General features: G+C 38.5%; 1 long non-coding RNA gene across 1 annotated transcript; it reads right to left on the bottom strand.

Annotated features, from left to right (window-relative positions):
• Nucleotides 1-5,621: 5,621 nt before the first annotated feature.
• Nucleotides 5,622-19,898, bottom strand: LOC138412246 (uncharacterized). The gene is made up of 2 exons (XR_011244727.1): nucleotides 19,600-19,898; nucleotides 5,622-6,083 (listed from the first exon to the last, which is right to left on the bottom strand). It is a non-coding gene; the product is annotated as an uncharacterized lncRNA (long non-coding RNA).
• Between the last annotated feature and the right edge of the window lie 497 nt (nucleotides 19,899-20,395).

Here is a 20,395-nt window from a genome sequence, read left to right as displayed (position 1 = left end):
AGATCTGAGAAAATTTTGTGTCCATCTATTGTTCACTCAAATACTCCCTTTTTCAGGTATTTTACACTTTCACACCTTGAGACGAAGAAAAATAACTTCCGGCTACGGCAACCAGAACGTAGTTGCGCTGCCTGGGTCCCTGGGGGAACCTCTACTGACAATTTTGGGCCCCTGGGTGGTTTGGGGCTGGAACTGAGGTAGGTGGAATTTGAACCCAAAAGGCCCCAAATTTGATCTTTTGACCTGCAACACCCAGAGCTTTTTTTATTGATTCCACATATCAATATTCCATCAACAATTTACATAATCTGTACAATTTTCCAACAGTATAAAACATTCCTATGCTTGTCCACCGCGGAGCAGAGACGTAATTGGACATGAATTCTCAATTAAAGTTACAGTAGAGTAAATGTGAAGAAAAATGAACCACTTTTTCACTCCTGTCCTTATTTTCACACCTCTCCTGCATTGTCCCTTGTCTCCTGATGGGGGGTAAACATATCAAATAAATATATGAACAATAAACAAGTTTGTAGCCTGAACCAAGGGGTCAACACTGCAATACACACTGCCCTTACTGCACAAAGTTTGCTCTCAATGGAGACACAAAATCAACCCTTGAAGTTTTCCCAGTAGTTTTTAAAAGTATCTGATTTTAGTCTAGCTGAGAAAGTCAGCTTCTCCATTCTATATATATCGAGCATTACCTTTACCCAATCCTCTATTTTTGGTTTGGTGGATCTGTTTTTAGCCATTTTCTGGTGATGGCCTTTTTAGCCGCCACCACCATTATTCGAAATATGTATTTATCTCCTGACCTTGTAATCTCCTGGTTCTCTTTTCCCAAATATAAAACTTCAAATGAAAGTGGAATTTGCACTTTCAGAATTTTTTCCATACTCTTCTTTAACTCCTGCCAAAAAGGTCATCCCCAAAAGATATGAAAATGGTTGGCCTTATTTTCCCCACACAGTCTCCAACATCGTGTGTCCTGAGATTTCTGTTGTGTTGGTGTAATAAAGTATCTTACAATGTTCTTCCAACCATATTCTCCCCATGAGAGGGAGCATGTTGTTTTCCACTGTCCTTCATTTACCTTGTCCCATTCGTCCTCTGATAACTGCCTCCCAGCCTCTTTTCCCCACTTTTCTTTTATATATGTCATATTGTTACCCTTTAATCTTTCGACTTCTTTATAAAGTTTTGTGATTAGTTTCTTTCCCTGGTCTGAATCATATGCTGAGATGAATAACTTATGATTCCTGACTCAGGCTCATCTGAATTAAACTTTTTTATAGTTTGCTCCATATAATGCTGCATCTGTAGATATCTGTATAAATCTTGATTGTTTAATCCATACTGATTTTTTAGATCCTGAAAACTTTCGATGGTCTTCTTTTTAAAAAGTTCCCAAAATATTTTTGGTCCCGCGTCCCATCTACTGAATCTTCTATCTGCTGTGTTTGGTGTGAAGTCTGAATCATATGTGATTCATCTCAATATCTTACTCTGTTCAATCACTTTATTCTTTGATATAATCTCAAACCATATCTTCAAGGATATCCCCAGCCATGGATTCAATTCCTCTTGGAGATGTTGCCTCAATTTTATATCACTTATTATTGCTTGTATTTGAACATGTGTGTTTGATGTGAGACACTCATTTCCTTCCACCTTGCACTGTAGGCGGGATTGCATCATTTTGAGTCCCACTTAAACCTAAAACTCTCTCTAATTTTTCTATCTGGGACATAATTGAATGTGAGAATCTAGGTTTTCCTCACGTTCAGTTTATAGCCCGAAAATAAGCCAAAATCCTCAAGTGTTGACATGAGTGCTGGAAGAGATTTAGTGGGATCTGTTAAGTATATTAATACATCATCTGCAAATAATTCTATTATCTGTTCATTTCCCTTAAAGTTGATACCTTTTATATTTTCATTTTGTTTTATCCATTGACTCAGGGGTTCCAAATAGAGAGCAAATAACAGCAGGCTAATTGAGCAGCCCTGGCGACACCCCCGCTCTAATATGAAAAAGTTTGAGAGATTCCCATTAATTCTAATCCTGGCTGTAGGTTTATTATATTATATAAAGATTGTATTGTATTGTACAAACGTTGCATGAAAACCAAATCGCTCCAGCACCATATATAGGAAATCCCACCTGACAGAATCAAACGCTTTTTCTGCGTCCAATCCTAATATTATCGCCTCTATTCGTTTTTCAATAATGTTTTGCATAATATGTAATGTACGTCGGATATTGTCCTGTGTCTGTCTCTGCTTTATAAAGCCCGTCTGGTCCTGATGAATTATGTCTGGCAAAATTGTTTCTAAACGTCTAGCTAAGATAGCGGTGAATAATCTATAGTCCTGGTTAAGGACACTAACTGGTCTATAATTAGAACACTCCATTTTGTCCTTTCCTTCCTTCCGGATAACCAAAATGTAGGCTTCCCTCCAGGAGTTCGGGATATCTCCCTCTTTTAGCACCCAGTTAAATGCATTATTTAGCAAGGGGATCACTGGTTCTCTGAGCACTTTATAAAACTCTGAGGTGTATCCATCTGTACCCGGAGCCTTGCTGGTCTTCAGCTTTGAATCGCTGATTTTATTTCTTCTGCTGTGATTTCCTTTGTCAGAGCTGAATTCTGGTCCTCTGACACCCTGTGTAAATTTAAGGAATCCAGCCATGTGGCTATCTGATGTTTATTATTTATTTTTGGTTGGGAATATAGATTCTTATAATATGTTTCAAAACATGTATGTATCTCTTCTGTCTTATAGTTTGGTAGATTTGTAGCTGAGTCCCTAATTTTGTATATGTTATTAATTGCCATTTGCCTTTTTAATCTGTAGGCCAGCAATTTTGTAGATTTACTTCCGTAGTATCTCTGTTTCATGTACAACAGCTTTTTTTGAATCTCTTGTGCTGAGATGTCATTTACTTCTGTTCTAACTCTTTTGATATTTTGGTTTATTCTCTCATCCACATTTTTTTAATGTCCTTTTTCCAATTTTTTAAGCTCTGATTCTAATTTATTGAGTTTTTCCTGTGTTTGCCTTTTCAAGTATGTTGATTTAGCAATTCGTTTTCCTCTAATCACAGCTTTACACGCGTCCCACAGCACCGAGGGAGACACCTCACCATTATCATTCTCCCTCACATACAAATGAATTTCTTTAATAAACTCTTCCTTCATTTGTCCTTATAATACATTTATATTTAGCCTCCAAAGTGTTGATTTTTGTTCTTTTGACATAGCCAGAGTCATATATACAGGACTATGGTCTGATATGTCTCTCACTCCAATTTCACAATTTTCGATCCTATAACTGTCCTAACTGAACATGAAAAAATGATCTATCCTGGAGTATATTTGATGTGGTGCTGAGAAAAATGTATAGTCTTTTCTCTTAGGATTGAATTCTTTCCAAACGTCAATTACTCTTTATGTAAAAAAAAAAATGTTTGTACTAATTGCACGTCTGTACTTATTGCACTTATCTGTATTGCTGGAACAAAATAATTTCCCTTCGGGGATGAATAAAGTATGTCTATCTATCTATCTGTTTACTCCCAATTCTGACATTAAACTTACAAACTTCTTACTAATCCCTGGTTTCTGTGTTCCACTGGCTGAACAATCAAGCTTTGGATTTAGTCTGATATTTAGGTCTCCACCCCAAATCATTATACCCTCCCCCTCTGATACCACTTTATCAGACAGTTGTCTGTAAAACACCCAGTCTGAGCCGGGGGGGGGGGCATATACACTAAGAATGGAATGGTGACCAATTCTCCCTCTAGTCTCCCCTCAATCAGTACATATCTTCCTTGTTTATCTGATATTTCTGAGAGTTTTTCAAAAGTAATTTTCCCTGATATCATAATGGCCACTCCTCTTCTATGACCTGTGTTATAAGACACAGAGCGTAATCATGGTCGAGAAACACCTTTTCCCCCTCATACTCAAAGCCTCTTTTCTGCGATCTTTATGATCTCTTCTTTGTTTCGGAAGCTCATGAATCTGAGGGGGGGGGGGTTGACAGTGGCAGCTCCAGCTTTTCCCATAGAAGCTTTTCAGTAAAATCAATCATAGACCTGGTGCTGTCCTCCGCTCCCTCCTTCACCCCATGAATCCTGATGTTTTCCCTCCTCAACCGTCCCTCCTGATCCACCAACCTGTTTTCGAACTGTTTCTGTAGCTCCAGGAGTTCCAGTGTAGTATCCTCAATGTGCTGCAGGCACTCTTCGGCTTCCATTATCCGCAATTCAGCGTTGTCTATCCTGTTATTTGTTTCCCTAAGCTCTTCCTTAATTTCCTTGAGAATGTCCGTGTTCTCATGACAGAAATCACGTAGTTCTTGAAGTATTGTCTCCATATTTGCCATTTCTTGAGGGGACTGTGCTGCTTCTTTTCCGCTGTTTGGGCTCGACTCCCTCGATCGCGTAGCTGCTGCTAGCTCGTTGTCCTCTCCTGTTAGCACTGATGCTGCTGTCGTCTCTGTCTAACTCAGGTTTTTGAGTTGCAATATATTATCAGTATATTAGAAGTAAGCCGAGTTAGAGAATATTTTGTGAAATGCTGTATTTTTTTATCTTACATGCTTATGTTTACTTTATTACTGTTATACAAAGTTGTTTAATGAATGCAAGTGCTAGGTGACGGATTAGACATGTTAAATGTCTGTTTGGATGGACATTGTCGATAGTAATGTTTCAGTATAGCTGTGCAAACTTCCCTGCTTTGCTGTGTTTGGGACGTCGCCGTCACATCACTGAACGTCACCGGAAAGACCCAAGTAGTCCTGAGGCAACCCGAAGGATGACAGAACAGTCCCGAAGGCAGCTAAGTTACCTGTAGCGTGCTGCGCACATCCTCTTCAGTTGTGACAGTGTTAAGCAGAGCCGGGTCGTGGCCGTACACATCGTCGTTCTGTGTCGGTTGTGCGTGAGTACACAGTAAGTTGCATCGGTTGTTTATTATATTTTTCTAACGTGCATGGTGGATCCGGACCGGCCGCTATGTTCTGATGCCTGCTCCCGCACACAGACTTTTCTTTTATGTGACATATGTTGCCGCAGGCTAGTATTATGTCTGTTTCCTTCATATATGTGTGCTAAACATATGATTCTGTTCTGATTGAGTGTTACATACCATGGATGGGTTTTATATCGTTTTTTATATACGTTTATAACAGTTGCTGTGTCAAATTGTAATGGTGCGATCTGAAGCGCCCCTTTGTGGCCATAAGAGAGTATTATTTGACCTCAGTTGTTATCTCACTGCATTCTTTGTGTAGTGCGATATGTGTGTTTGACTCACATTCATGTTACTTCAATTCTGTAACATATAATACATTTATTGTTTACTTATTTCTATACTTCAGGAAAACACAAACCTTCTGGAGTAGCTGCAGTTTTTCTAACAGAAAACTAAGGCCAGACTGTGTACGCCAGCATCCAAAATAGATTCTATAATAGTCTATTGACATTTCAGTTCTGTAGATATTCAGCAGTAATTGTACACATTGTGGCATTTGTATTTACAGTAGGTGGTTACACTTGTGGTGGAAATTTATCTTGAGATGTGAAATAAAGAGTTTCTCAGACAGTTGTCTTTAGGTCATTTAATAGAAAGCTCTGCAGAGGGTTTCACACTTAGCATGAATGCTCAGAGTGGAACAACTCCGAATAGGGAAAGAAGAAGGTTTTATACAGTCAGGTAAACAGGAAACATAAGAGACAACTGTTGTGGCAGAACGCTCATGTGCTAATCACACGACACTCTCTGTGATTCTCAACCTGTGGGAGTATCAGTGTGTGTGGTTTCAGCTGGAGGCGTCAGCTGTTCACATGGAGCCGGTACTCCTTTGCAATGGTTAGTGTGGATCCAGGTGGCTCTCTCAGCACTGCAGTGTGGGTTGTGAGCAGCACCTGGTAGGGGCCTTGTCACCTGAGTGAGCGCCAGTTCTTTCTCCGAAAGTCTTTGACCACCACGAAGTCGCCTGGACGGGGGTTGTGAAGTGGTTCAGTCACTGGATGAGGAAGGGAAGATGTCACCTGTTTCCTGATGTCTGAAAGAGCATTAGTCAGGTTAGAACAATAGGACATGCATCATGCATATCACACAAGTCTGTGGAGGGAAGTGGAGAGGGTGAAGGACCCACACCAATTTGGGGAGGAGTTGCAAAAAGAATCTCATAAGGTGAAAGGTTAGACCTGGTTCGTTTTCTCATCCTCATATACATCAGCGCTAGAGGCAGGACCTTTGACCATGTGAGACCTCTGTCTTCACAGCACTTTGCAAGCTTAGTTTTGAGTGTGCATTTTCTCGTTCCAAAGCTCCGCCACTGGCTGGATGATATGCACAGTGTGTTTGCACATCCATTTCTATACAAGTGCAAGTGCACATGCAAGTATTCTCCTCCAACTGGACTCTCTAATAATGAAGTGGCAAATATCTGATGAAATATTACCTCATATGCTCCCTAGGGGAACATTTTTAACATTTGAATCATAAGTCTTGAACCTGCCACTTTGTGCTACTTGATTTTTGCAACCATTTTTGTTATTCTGTTATTATGACTCTAACAGTTACCATGACCCACTGCATGCCTCTGATTAATACTGGGAGCTGATTCAGCAGTAAGAGCAGTAAGAACCTCATGAATGTAGCATGGCTTTGTGAATTGCAGAACTTTGCCCTGTACTGAGTCAACAGCTGATTCAAACTGTGGGCATTGCTCTTCAGAGTGGGAACGCCCCTCCTCCCTTAATTGTGCTGCTACCTCCTTTCATGGTCATGCAAATATAATGAGAGATGACAGGGACAGGAGGCAGATTCAGGTGGGATGGAGCCTCCCTGCTATACAGTTGTATGGGGAAATACAACTTACATATGCTTTCAGAACGAATCAGTTCTGAAAAACACAAAACTCTGCATGTAAATACTGTCATAATATACCAACCATGCTGTTTCTCGGTTTTTAATTAATTTATACAGAAAGAATTTCTTAAAAGAGAATCTGTGTTGAGAGGTTCATTGTTTTTGCATATATTTTACAGACAGATGTGCAGGGCTTGTTTAGTCTGGTTTAGCACAAAGACAGGAAGCGGGGAGGGGGGGGGGATTTATGGGAAAATGTTTGAGAATGCTTGAACTACTTTGTTTATGGACAGTTGCTTGATTCTTACATTAACCTGATGCTAGAGATAGAGCAGTCATTTTCTAACCAAAAGGTTGGTGGATCGATCACAGTCTTCCTCATCTGAATGCCCGAGTGTCCTTTGGCAAGATACTGAACCCCCCCATAGAAAAAGTGCTTCCCATAGTTGCACTAGAAATATACTCTACTGTAAAGCACTTTGAGTCATCAAGACTAGAAAATACTGACCAGTTACCATTTACATAAAAGAGAGAGAGACAGAGGTTTCTAGATAGGTAGACAGTTAGATTGGTGGGTGGGTGACTTTCAAAGTATATAATTCACAATATCTGTAGAAATGAATGCATATGAACACATTTTTACTATCGGCATATCTTAACAGATTGTGAGTGTTATACAGAATGAAAGAGAAACCCATATCATGTGCATAACACTGCAATTATACAAACAAAAAAATGTACCTTGGACAGAATTATTGGCATCCTTCACAAATATTTGGTTGGCAACTATGAAAGTCTCTAACATTTCTTGTAATAGTAAATGGTTTGTATTTATATAGAGCTTTGTCTGCCTTCATTACTGCAATGTCCTGTATCAAGGTTCTGATACAGTTCAGAGAAGGAAACAACTGTATTATCTAAATGTGCAGCACAGAAGAAGTTTTAACTTGAGGAGCTGGAAATATCTAACATTTTACCTCGCATGATAGACGATCATGACATTGTTCAGTGCCAACATTCAGACAAATGACAGTTTTGTTTTGATTAAGCTCACTTTACTCAGGCTGTTGTTTACTTCAATTGTGCTTTTGTTGCCTTTGTATTACTGTTTGTATTACCGATTTAACCATGCAAATTTCCATGAGTCACAATACAACCAGTGGGGTCGGGATAAGGCCCTGGGAGAATATGTGTGGCTCTGAAGCTGGATGTGGCTCATTAGTGTTGATCTCATGCAAAACAAATCTATCTGCTGTCCATCAGAGAATTAACTTCAAAGGGAAAAAAAAGAAAAAAAAAAGTCAGAACTCTTTTGACCAATTTCTTCAGAACATAAATTAATTAAGTATCATATACTAAAATATATTTTGGTCTTTTTGTGTTCTTTCAAATGCTGCAGCCTCCTGGGAGTTTATGTGAACTACACATTTCACTTGCCTTTGAGTCTGTGAGACTGTGAGCACACACACACAAAATGACCATCATTGACACAATTATAATTAACTGTTTTTCCAGAAAATCTGTGTCTATTCTAGTTTGCCAACACTGAATGATGAAATTCTAGAGGACTGAAAAATTAAGAAGTGATACAGAAGGGGCAGAGACGAGAGGCGATGTCGGAGGCAAGTCGGGTCGATACCAGGGAAGCAATCCGGGAGCAAGTGCTGGAGAGTCAGGTATGGGAACGAAGGCAATCTGGCAAAGAGTGAGTGGAGTGAGGCTGCTTAAATACTGGCTTGATTGGAGATGGTGAGCAGGTGAAAGCTGTTAGACTGATGAGGGGTGTGGCTGAGCAGCAGAGCAGGGGAGGAGCAGAGCAGACTGTGACACATTCATACATACAGTGCATCTAATAGCAGCACTTTTGTTGTTCTATTTTCGAGGGAAGGACTTGTTCCCTTGACTGAAGTACAATAGTAATTCTGGAGAAAATCCACAGGAGGTCAGTATCATCATTGACTCAGCACCAAAGCTGCCATTAAACTCCTACACTGGCTTCACTTCACTTTGTATACACCATCCTGTACATCCTAAATATACCTTAGTTCACAATGACATCTACAACTTCACAGAATAACATTCACTGTCTACAACATACAACTAGTGCAGGCAGAGACAGTAATGGTGAGGGGAAATTGTAATTCAGTTATCTCTATCGTTGTCTGAGCACACTGTAAGGGAATTTAGTCAAATTCTTCATGTGAGTATAAAATAATCTGTCTGTAGGTCATACAGATGATTTTGTGACAGCAAGACTTGATTTTCCTTAAGGTTTAAAACAAGTTAATGTTATGACTGACAGAACACACTGATGTTGTAGAAATACGTCTTTTCTTACACAGAGATAAGAAAAATTCACATTAATTAATCTCTGCATGTCTCGTACAGTGAAGAAATTAGGGGCTATTTTTTAGCCCAGGTAAGGACAAAGACCAAAAGCCTGGGGAAAGCAGATACAGCTTGACCTTTAAATCAGAATGATGAAATATGTGATTACAGTGACTTGTGGTATGGTATTCAGCATGGTTTGACTTCTTCTGTAACTGCTGATCTTCTGTTCTGTAGACAGAGTGTTAAAGAGAGAGGTCAGAGGAGAATGGTCTTACTGGTTGGAGAAGACAAAAAGGCTGCAGTAACTCAGATAACTACTCTTTACAACTGTGGTGAGCAGAGAAGCATTTCAGGATGAACAACACATCCAGCCTTGAGATGGATGGTCTATACATCAGGTTCCACTCTGTGAGCCAAGAACAGACGTGAGGCTGCAGTGGACAAAGACTGTCCGACACTGTACAGTTGTAGACTGGATTGAGAGCTAGTGAGGCTGCAGATGTTCTGAATCTGGAGTTAACTGTAAAAATCCATAGAGCCATCCTGCCTTCTTTCAACAGTCCAGGGATGTCCCAGTCTATCTGTCTATTATTTATTGTTATTATTATTATTATTATGTATCTATTATTTCTTTATACATCATGATATAGCTATAGTTAGAGCTGGTCCAGGCTTGTCTTAAATCTGCTCTCAGTTGTGCTGCTAATTTTTGTCATGTGTCCCTTGAGGTTTACAATCGAGGGACACATGACACGTGGAGCTTCTATTTCCTCTTCTCCCTCCTCATCACATCAAATAACTTAACGTCTCATGTTACTGACTTGACTTCTTTCCCGGAGTCCCTGTGCATTATCGTTCACAGATCCAGGGCTGCGACTGCGGCCTCGTCGTGGATTATGATGGTGGATCGCGAATCAGAGATCGTGATCATAATGGTGGATCCTGCATCGTGCTGGCATCTGATCGTAGTGGTGGACCATGATTAAGGTGGCTGCTGATGGTGGTGGATCATGATGATGGATTATAATGGTGTATCCTAATCGTGGTGGCAGCTGATTGTGGACTATGATTACAAAAAGACTGCTTGATATACAATATGTCTACTCAGATACGCTACCATTACTGACAATAATTCCTCAATTAATTTACCTTCCATCATGCTACAAACTCTTTATTCTAACCAATGCTGTAAATACTCTTATTTTTCTGATGTTCTCCATTACACGTGGCATCTATTGCACTTCTGTCCATCTTGGGAGAGGGATCCATCACATGTGGCTCTTTCTGAGTTCTATTTCCTCTGTTAAAAAGGTTTTTTTGGTAGTTTTCCCTTACTTTTGTTGAGGGTTAAGGACAGAGGATGTCACACCTTGTTAAAGCCCTATGAGACAAGTTGAATTTGTGATTCGTGAATATGGGCTATACAAATAAAATTTGATTGATTTATTGATATATATTTAATCTTCAACCTTAGATTTAAGTTTATTGCTCATTTCCATTGTCCTGGTTCTGAAGTTAGAAAATCCTACTTTTGGCAATTATCTGGGTGCAGCTCTATAGTGGGACGACCCATTTGCAGCCACTTGCTAGTTGAGTGTATTCTATTCAATTCAATTCAATTTTATTTGTATAGCACCAAATCATACATTATTTCAAGGCACTTTATATAAAAGGGCAGGACCTTAAAATTGTATTAAATATAGAGAAACCCAACAGTTCCCTCAATAAGCAGCACTTTGGAGACTGTGGAGAGGAAAAACTCCCTCATTAACAGGGAGAAACCTCTAGAAGAACCAGGCTCAATGTGGGCGGTCATCTGCCTCGACAAGTTGGGGTGAGCAGAGAAAAATGGGGAGGAGAGGGTAGATGGGTGGAAAAGAGGGGAGAGAAGAGAGAGAGATATTGGGAGGGGGAGAGAGAGGCGAGAGAGACCAGGAACATTTGAGCAGGTATCTGATCTGACTACTTATAATGAAAACAATAACAGTGTAAAGAAATGATTGATTATTAATGATAGCAGCAACAATTAATATAATAATTAATTACCGAAGTATTATTGTTAATAATAATAATAATAATAGTTGTTCTCCTGCAGTTCTGGAGTCAGAGATATCTGCAATAAGAGAGAGAGAGAGAGGGACTATGGAAGAAAAATGAAACATAGTAATTGATATGTATTAAAATAAATAAATGAATGTGGGGGGCCAGAGAGACAGAGAGAAGGGGAGAAGTGCTCAGTGCATGATGGGAGTTCCCCCAGCAGTCTAGACCTATAGCAGCATAACTAAGGGATGGTTCAGGACTCACCTGATCCAGCCCTTACTATAGGCTTTATCAAAAAGGAATGTTTTTAAACCTTAAATGCAGATGTATATCTGCAAGTAGCTGAAAAGAAAAGGATTTAAAAAGCATGTTACAATTTTACAGTGCCTCCAATAATGGTCAACAAAAATAATTAGTAGTTATAGAGCTAGAAGTTAGTTATGCTCCTTCATGAACGAACGAAACATGAGCACATGACAATTCCATTCATTTGAATCTTCTTAAAGGTTTCCTGTGCAGATTAATTTTCTGATTAATTTTCTGTTGACATTGATTAATTTACGATTTGTTTAAACAAACTCTTGAGAGCACAAAAAAAGGAAGCACGATATAACAGCAGTGTTCAAACCTGAACCTCTCACAGAAATGGTAAGAGAGTTATGTGTGTGTACATGTGTGTGAGGCCCGTTGTTCTCTGAGCCACAACAAACTTTAAATACCATTGGAGCATTCAGCTGGAGACGAACTCTGGCTCGTGTGAGCAGAGCTGGAGGACGCGTGGAAAGATTCTAGAAGAATTAAGGAGAGAGGGCATACAGCTGAGTGTTTAAACTACTGCACTCACATCTTTGTGACTAGCTACAGCTTCTGTCCACATTTGAAAAGCTGATACATATAGATACATAGATACACCCTGTAGTAATTTTACATTTGCTAAAAGAAATTTAAAACAAGGCATTTTCTTAAATAAATTATCACATATTAATTGGGTGATGAAAAACCCATCACTGCATTTTCCCCAATTTTGGCTGGCTTTTATGACTATATGGTTTTCTGTGATAGTAAAAGAATAGATGTGTTAAATAACCAAAAAGAAGTAGAACACAAGATCTTTGATAGATCCTCATATCCAATCATATTCTACTTTAGTGCAGTATATTTCTAACAAATGTCTGATTAATCAAATTATGTAGAGAGAAATGATGCAGATTGAACCTAAGGCTTCTGGGGCTTATGTCTTATATATAGAGAGAAATATAACAGCCAAGCTGCAGTTTGTACAGTGTCAAAACAGGGGTTCCACATGAATCCCCATTAAAAGTCCATAACAATAGCTCCAGATAATTCCTCTGATGTAGATTTTATTTTTCATTTGCCCTCCCCATACCTCAATTAATTGCTTTGCATTATACAGTATATGTCCTGTTTCCTTTGAAAAGCCATCAAGTAAACAGCATCCAGCAGACTACACAGCCTCATTAGATTTTGTCCAGACACAGAGCGCCCATAAAAACAGATCTCTTCAGTATATAAATATAACATATTTAGCATATCAACTTAAAGGTACAGTGTGTAGAATTTTGTGATATCTAGTGTTTAAATTTCATGTTGCAGCTCACCTCACCCTCTCCTTCCAAACATGAAAAATAATCCATTGTAGCCTTTGTTGTCATAAAAACTCAAAAGGTGTTTAGTTTGTCCAGTCTGGACTAATGTAAAAAACATGACGGCCTCCTTAGAGAGGACCCCCCTACATGTAAATATAAAGTATTTAAATATAAAGGGCCCTTTCTGGGGTAAAGAAAACTAGTGAAAACATCATGAGGATTGTACTTCCTTAAATTTCTGCCAGTAGTTCCCTTTAACCTAAATCTTACACACTGCACATTTAAATAATGATAATAAAGTATCAAAACTCAATTTTAAGAGATCCCTTCTACAAGAATGAATATTGGAATAGAACGATTAATAGAAAGATAAAAAAACAAACTTAAAAAGATCCAAAAAGCTTGGCTCCACTGTCATAAACTAGTTTATATAGGCAACCTTTAGAGGCAGACAGTAAAAGGAAATGAGTGTGAGAGACAAAGTAAGGAGGAGGGAGGTTAGGGTTTTTATGACATCATGATGAAGGTAATCTTAGTTTGTCCTATTGTCTTTGCAGTAGTTATTTTAACCCAAGACACAATCTCCCCTTAAAACTAAACAAGTCCTTTTAGTCTACACCTTACCAGACCTGAGGCTGGTATGCTCCTAGTTACATATTTATATTTACAGTATCTGATTGGGCTTTGTTCGAGGGTTGGGACAAACGACCCATATGACTGTTCAGGTTGGAGGACTTGTTGCACTAACATCAGTAAACCTTAAACTACAATATTCTATTGTGAATAAATCTGAAATTGTTGTTCAACTTGTTGAACCAAGAGGTTACATGTCGTGTGTTTGTGTGTGTGTAGATGTTGTAGAGCGTACAATATTGTAGCATAATGAGAGTCAGTTTTCAAATCAAATCAAATATACTTTATTGTTCCATAGCGAAATTCGTCTTGGGCCAAACTGCTACAGCAGCTGCAGAACAGTACATTGTACAACAAACAACAACTCTACACATGGACATATCACGTAAGATCCCTAATAATGAGCCCCCATTCACTGCCAGATTTGTATTCAAATTGCATTAATATTGAACTATGGTTTGTCCAAATCACACCAAATTTATGTGTCAGGCATGATGCCAATAAGATGACTACGATGACTCGTGAGATATGCATTTCACATAAATAGACAGACAGACAGACAGACAGACAGAGAGACTCACAAACATATGTGGAATTAATAGACCAGGGTTTGGCATGTTGGACACTTTTCTAACATGCCCAACTCTTCCTCATGTCCAACTAAATGTTATGATGACGCCTGTCTTTTGCCTCACTGGTGGAGTAGAATACTCCACCAAGACCGGACTGGTTCCCAAAAGTATAGAATATGGGACCCTAGCTCAGGATGATCAGTAGTCTGTCTGCTGCAGGAAATCAAAAAGTTTGCCCCCACCCTCTCACCTTCCCACTCATACGTACGTGCCTCACAGAAAACTGCACACCTTCTCCCACTCACTCCCTGTGAAGAGGTGTATCAAATTACAGCCTGAGGAGAGAGAAAGCTTGAACTCCCAAACTAATAAAGTTCAGGCCTTCCAGGATGAGAGTGTTTCTGCACACTGAGTGTACTGTTGTTGTATTTGCAGGATGAGCTGCACCCCCCCCCATGTTTCACTGCAGTCTCCAATTAACAGTTAAGAAACAACCAATCAGAAGACAGTTAAGAAACAACCAATAAGAAGACAGTTAAGAAACAACCAATCAGAAGACAGTTAAGAAACAACCAATCAGAAGACAGTTAAGAACCAACCAATCAGAAGACAGTTAAGAAACAACCAATTATAAGACAGTTAAGAAACAACCAATTATAGGACAGTTACGAAACAACCAATAAGAAGACAGTTAAGAAACAACCAATTATAAGACAGTTAAGAACCAACCAATTAGAAGACAGTTAATAAACAACCAATTAGAAGACAGTTAAGAACCAACCAATTATAAGACAGTTAAGAAACAACCAATTAGAAGACAGTTAAGAACAACCAATTAGAAAACAGTTAAGAACCAACCAATTAGAAGACAGTTAAGAACCAACCAATAAGAAGACAATTAAGAAACAACCAATCAGAAGACAGTTAAGAAACAACCAATTAGAAGACAGTTAAGAACCAACCAATCAGAAGACAGTTAAGAAACAACCAATTAGAAGACAGTTAAGAACCAACCAATAAGAAGACAGTTAAGCAACAACCAATCAGAAGACAGTTAAGAAACAACCAATCAGAAGACAGTTAAGAACCAACCAATCAGAAGACAGTTAAGAAACAACCAATTAGAAGACAGTTAAGAACCAACCAATTAGAAGACAGTTAAGAACCAACCAATTAGAAGACAGTTAAGAAACAACCAATAAGAAGACAGTTAAGAAACAACCAATCAGACGACAGTTAAGAAACAACCAATCAGAAGACAGTTAAGAACCAACCAATCAGAAGACAGTTAAGAAACAACCAATTAGAAGATAGTTAAGAACCAACCAATTAGAAGACAGTTAAGAAACAACCAATTAGAAGACAGTTAAGAACCAACCAATTAGAAGACAGTTAAGAACCAACCAATCAGAAGACAGTTAAGAAACAACCAATAAGAAGACAGTTAATAACCAACCAATCAGAAGACAGTTAAGAAACAACCAATCAGAAGACAGTTAATAACCAACCAATCAGAAGAGAGTTAAGAAACAACCAATCAGAAGACAGTTAAGAAACAACCACTACAGACATGGTGAGGAGAGGGCTTCAAGTGACGGTGGTGAAACCTACGGAGAGCGGTCTGGAAAGGATCAAATGCCTAACCTGGCAGGTCAGTCGTGCAGAGAAGAGCCAAACACCCAGGGAGATAGATCCAGGTTTTAAACAAAAACTAAAAGCATTTAGGAGGAACTAGGACAAGATGTGTTGGACAGGTGATCTCTAAAGGAGGACTGAGCAGCCTTGACACATTTGGACTGTATACTTAGAAGCAATAAGGTGAGAAACGGGCCCCCCTTCTTAAAGTTGTTTTGGTTTACTTAGCTTGGGTAATTTTGACAGAATATATTCACCTCTCTATTAAAAAAAAAAAAAAGAAGAAAGGAGAAAGTCTGGGCTACATTTGCATTTATTTATCTTTTCTTCCCCAGTTTTTTTTTTGGGAACATGTGGACAAAGCTGACTTCAGCACAGAGTGCCCACTTCACTTGGAAGGAAGAGGTCATCCATCAGGACTCATTCAGGGTCAAAATGCAGACCTCACACATGGAAGTGGTTTTTGACAGTGGGTTTATGGTGAATGTTTGTCTTGTTGCGTTTGTTTTGTTCAAGGCAGTTTGCCTTTGTTGTAGCATAAGGGGCATTTATGGAGTGAAAGAAGGTAAATAATGAATATGGCAAACCCAGAAGAAATAACTGAAAATAGTGAATAATGTGAATGGGATATTTAACCCAATTAGTCCAAGATACTAGGTAAAATGAGAAAGGAAGGGGTTAGAGTTGCTCTATTGCAAGAGACGCACTTATCAGAGAAAGAACATGGAAAACAAAAAAAAATGGGTTTAAGTATTTTTTTCTTCTTATAACACAGGTCATAGAAGAGGAGTGGCCATTATGATATCAGGGAAGATTACTTTTGAAAAACTCTCAGAAATATCAGATAAAAAAGGAAGATATGTATTGATTAAGGGGAGACTAGAGGGAGAATTGGTCACCTATCTTAGTGTATATGCCCCCCCCCCGGCTCAGACTGGGTATTTTGCGTGTAAAGCTGTGATTAGAGGAAAACTAATTGCTAAATCAACATACTTGAAAATGCAAAAACAGGGAAAACTCAATAAATTAGAATCAGAGCTTAAAAAATTGGAAAAAGAACATAAAAAAAATGTGGACGAGAGAATAAACCAAAATATTAAAAGAGTTAGAACAGAGAGAAATGACATCTCAGGACAAGAGATTCAAAAAAAGCTGTTGTACATGAAACAGAGATACTACTAAGTGGGAAGTAAATCTACAAAACTGCTGGCGTACAGATTAAAAAAGCAAATGGCAATTAATAACATATACAAAATTAGGGACTCAGCTACAAATCTACCAAAATATAAGACTGAAGAGATACATACATGTTTTGAAACATATTATAAGAATCTATATTCCCAACCAAAAATTAATAATAAACATAAGATAGCCACATGGCTGGATTCCTTAAATTTACACAGGGTGTCAGAGGACCAGAATTCAGCTCTGACAAAGGAAATCACAGCAGAAAAAATAAACTCAGCGATTCAAAGCTGAAGACCAACAAGGCTCCAGGCACAGATGGATACACCTCAGAGTTTTATAAAGTGCTCAGAGAACCAGTGATCCCCTTGCTAAATAATGCATTTAACTGGGTGCTAAAAGAGGGAGATATCCCGAACTCCTGGAGGGAAGCCTACATTTCGGTTATCCCGAAGGAAGGAAAGGACAAAATGGAGTGTTCTAATTTTAGACCAGTTAGTGTCCTTAACCAGGACTATAGATTATTCACCACTATCTTAGCTAGACGTTTAGAAACAATTTTGCCAGACATAATTCATCAGGACCAGACGGGCTTTATAAAGCAGAGACAGACACAGGACAATATCCGACGTACATTACATGTTATGCAAAACATTATTGAAAAAAGAATAGAGGCGATAATATTAGGATTGGACGCAGAAAAAGCGTTTGTCTCTGTCAGGTGGGATTTCCTAAATATGGTGCTGGAGCGATTTGGTTTTCATGCAACGTTTGTACAATACAATACAATCTTTATATAATATAATAAACCTACAGCCAGGATTAGAATTAATGGGAATCTCTCAAACTCTTTCATATTAGAGCGGGGGTGTCGCAAGGGCTGCTCAATTAGCCTGCTGTTATTTGCTCTCTATTTGGAACCCCTGAGTCAATGGATAAAACAAAATGAAAATATAAAAGGTATAAACTTTAAGGGAAATGAACATAGCATTATTTGCAGCTGATGTATTAATATACTTAACAGATCCCACTAAATCTCTTCCAGCACTCATGTCAACACTTGAAGATTTTGGCTTATTTTCGGGCTATAAACTGAACGTGAGGAAAACCTAGATTCTCACATTCAATTATGTCCCAGATAGAAAAATTAGAGAGAGTTTTAGGTTTAAGTGGGACTCAAAATGATGCAATCCCGCCTACAGTGCAAGGTGGAAGGAAATGAGTGTCTCACATCAAACACACATGTTCAAATACAAGCAATAATAAGTGATATAAAATTGAGGCAACATCTCCAAGAGGAATTGAATCCATGGCTGGGGATATCCTTGAAGATATGGTTTGAGATTATATCAAAGAATAAAGTGATTGAACAGAGTAAGATATTGAGATGAATCACATATGATTCAGACTTCACACCAAACACAGCAGATAGAAGATTCAGTAGATGGGACGCGGGACCAAAAATATTTTGGGAACTTTTTAAAAAGAATACCATCGAAAGTTTTCAGGATCTAAAAAATCAGTATGGATTAAACAATCAAGATTTATACAGATATCTACAGATGCAGCATTATATGGAGTAAACTATAAAAAAGTTTAATTCAGATGAGCCTGAGTCAGGAATCATTAAGTTCTTTATCTCAGCATATGATTCAGACCAGGGAAAGAAACTAATCACAAAACTTTATAAAGAAGTTGAAAGATTAAAGGGTAACAATATGACATATATAAAAGAAAAGTGGGGAAAAGAGGCTGGGAGGCAGTTATCAGAGGAGGAATGGGACAAGGTAAATGAAGGACAGTGGAAAACAACATGCTCCCTCTCATGGGGAGAATATGGTTGGAAGAACATTGTAAGATACTTTATTACACCAACACAACAGAAATCTCAAGACACACGATGTTGGAGACTGTGTGGGGAAAATAAGGCCAACCATTTTCATATCTTTTGGGGATGCCCTTGTATTATACCTTTTTGGCAAGAGTCAAAGAAGAGTATGGAAAAAATTCTGAAAGTGCAAATTCCACTTTCATTTGAAGTTTTATATTTGGGAAAAGAGAACCAGGAGATTACAAGGTCAGGAGATAAATACATATTTCGAATAATGGTGGTGGCGGCTAAAAAGGCCATCACCAGAAAATGGCTAAAAACAGATCCACCAAACCAAAAATAGAGGATTGGGTAAAGGTAATGCTCGATATATATAGAATGGAGAAGCTGACTTTCTCAGCTAGACTAAAATCAGATACTTTTAAAAACTACTGGGAAAACTGCAAGGGTTGATTTTGTGTCTCCATTGAGAGCAAACTTTGTGCAGTAAGGGCAGTGTGTATTGCAGTGTTGACCCCTTGGTTCAGGCTACAAACTTGTTTATTGTTCATTTATTTATTTGATATGTTTACCCCCCATCAGGAGACAAGGGACAATGCAGGAGAGGTGTGAAAATAAGGACAGGAGTGAAAAAGCGGTTCATTTTACTTCACATTTTCTCTACTGTAACTTTAATTGAGAATTCATGTCCAATTACATCTCTGCTCCGCGGTGGACAAGTATAGGAATGTTTTATACTGTTGGAAAATTGTACAGATTATGTAAATTGTTGATGGAATATTGATATGTGGAATCAATAAAAAAAGCTCTGGGTGTTGCAGGTCAAAAGATCAAATTTGGGGCCTTTTGGGTTCAAATTCCACCTACCTCAGTTCCAGCCCCAAACCACCCAGGGGCCCAAAATTGTCAGTAGAGGTTCCCCCAGGGACCGAGGCAGCGCAACTACGTTCTGGTTGCCGTAGCCGGAAGTTATTTTTCTTCGTCTCAAGGTGTGAAAGTGTAAAATACCTGAAAAAGGGAGTATTTGAGTGAACAATAAATGGACACAAACTTTTCTCAGATCATGTGTTTTATGACTCACTGTCAGGGTAACCACCTACTGTAAATACAAATGCCACAATGTGGACAATTACTGCTGAATATCTACAGAACTGAAATATAACATACGTCAATAGACTATACTGAAATATTACTATAGACAATGTACATCCAAACAGACATTTAACACGTCTAATCTGTCACCTAGCACTTGCATTCAATAAACAACTTTGGATACCAGTAATAAAGTAAACATAAGCATGTAAGATAAACATACAATTCACAAAATATTCTCTGACTCTACTTACTTCTAATATATTGCAACTCACAATTTAGAACAGTACACTCACTCAGTAACACAAATATTTCAGCAAACATAAATATAGAATAGCCTACTTGCAACAACACTAGTCACATAGTTATTCCACAGACGACACGCAGTTTGCATTGCAGGAGATTAATGTGGCTAATGTTAGCTTAATCGTCGTCATGTAATTAACATTACTTCACGGTACACGAACATACTGTATTACAAATAGTTTCCTGAGCACATAAACACATTCACCTAACACACAGGTAAATATTAACCCTTACTATGAGGAACTCATACCTGAAAAAGGGAGTA

The sequence above is a fragment of the Paralichthys olivaceus genome, chromosome 12, assembly GCF_024713975.1.
Source record: "Paralichthys olivaceus isolate ysfri-2021 chromosome 12, ASM2471397v2, whole genome shotgun sequence".
In the NCBI taxonomy this organism is placed as follows: Eukaryota; Metazoa; Chordata; class Actinopteri; order Pleuronectiformes; family Paralichthyidae; genus Paralichthys; species Paralichthys olivaceus.
The sequence above is the reverse complement of the archived record's forward strand: the minus strand, read 5'-3'. Positions and strand labels throughout refer to the sequence as shown.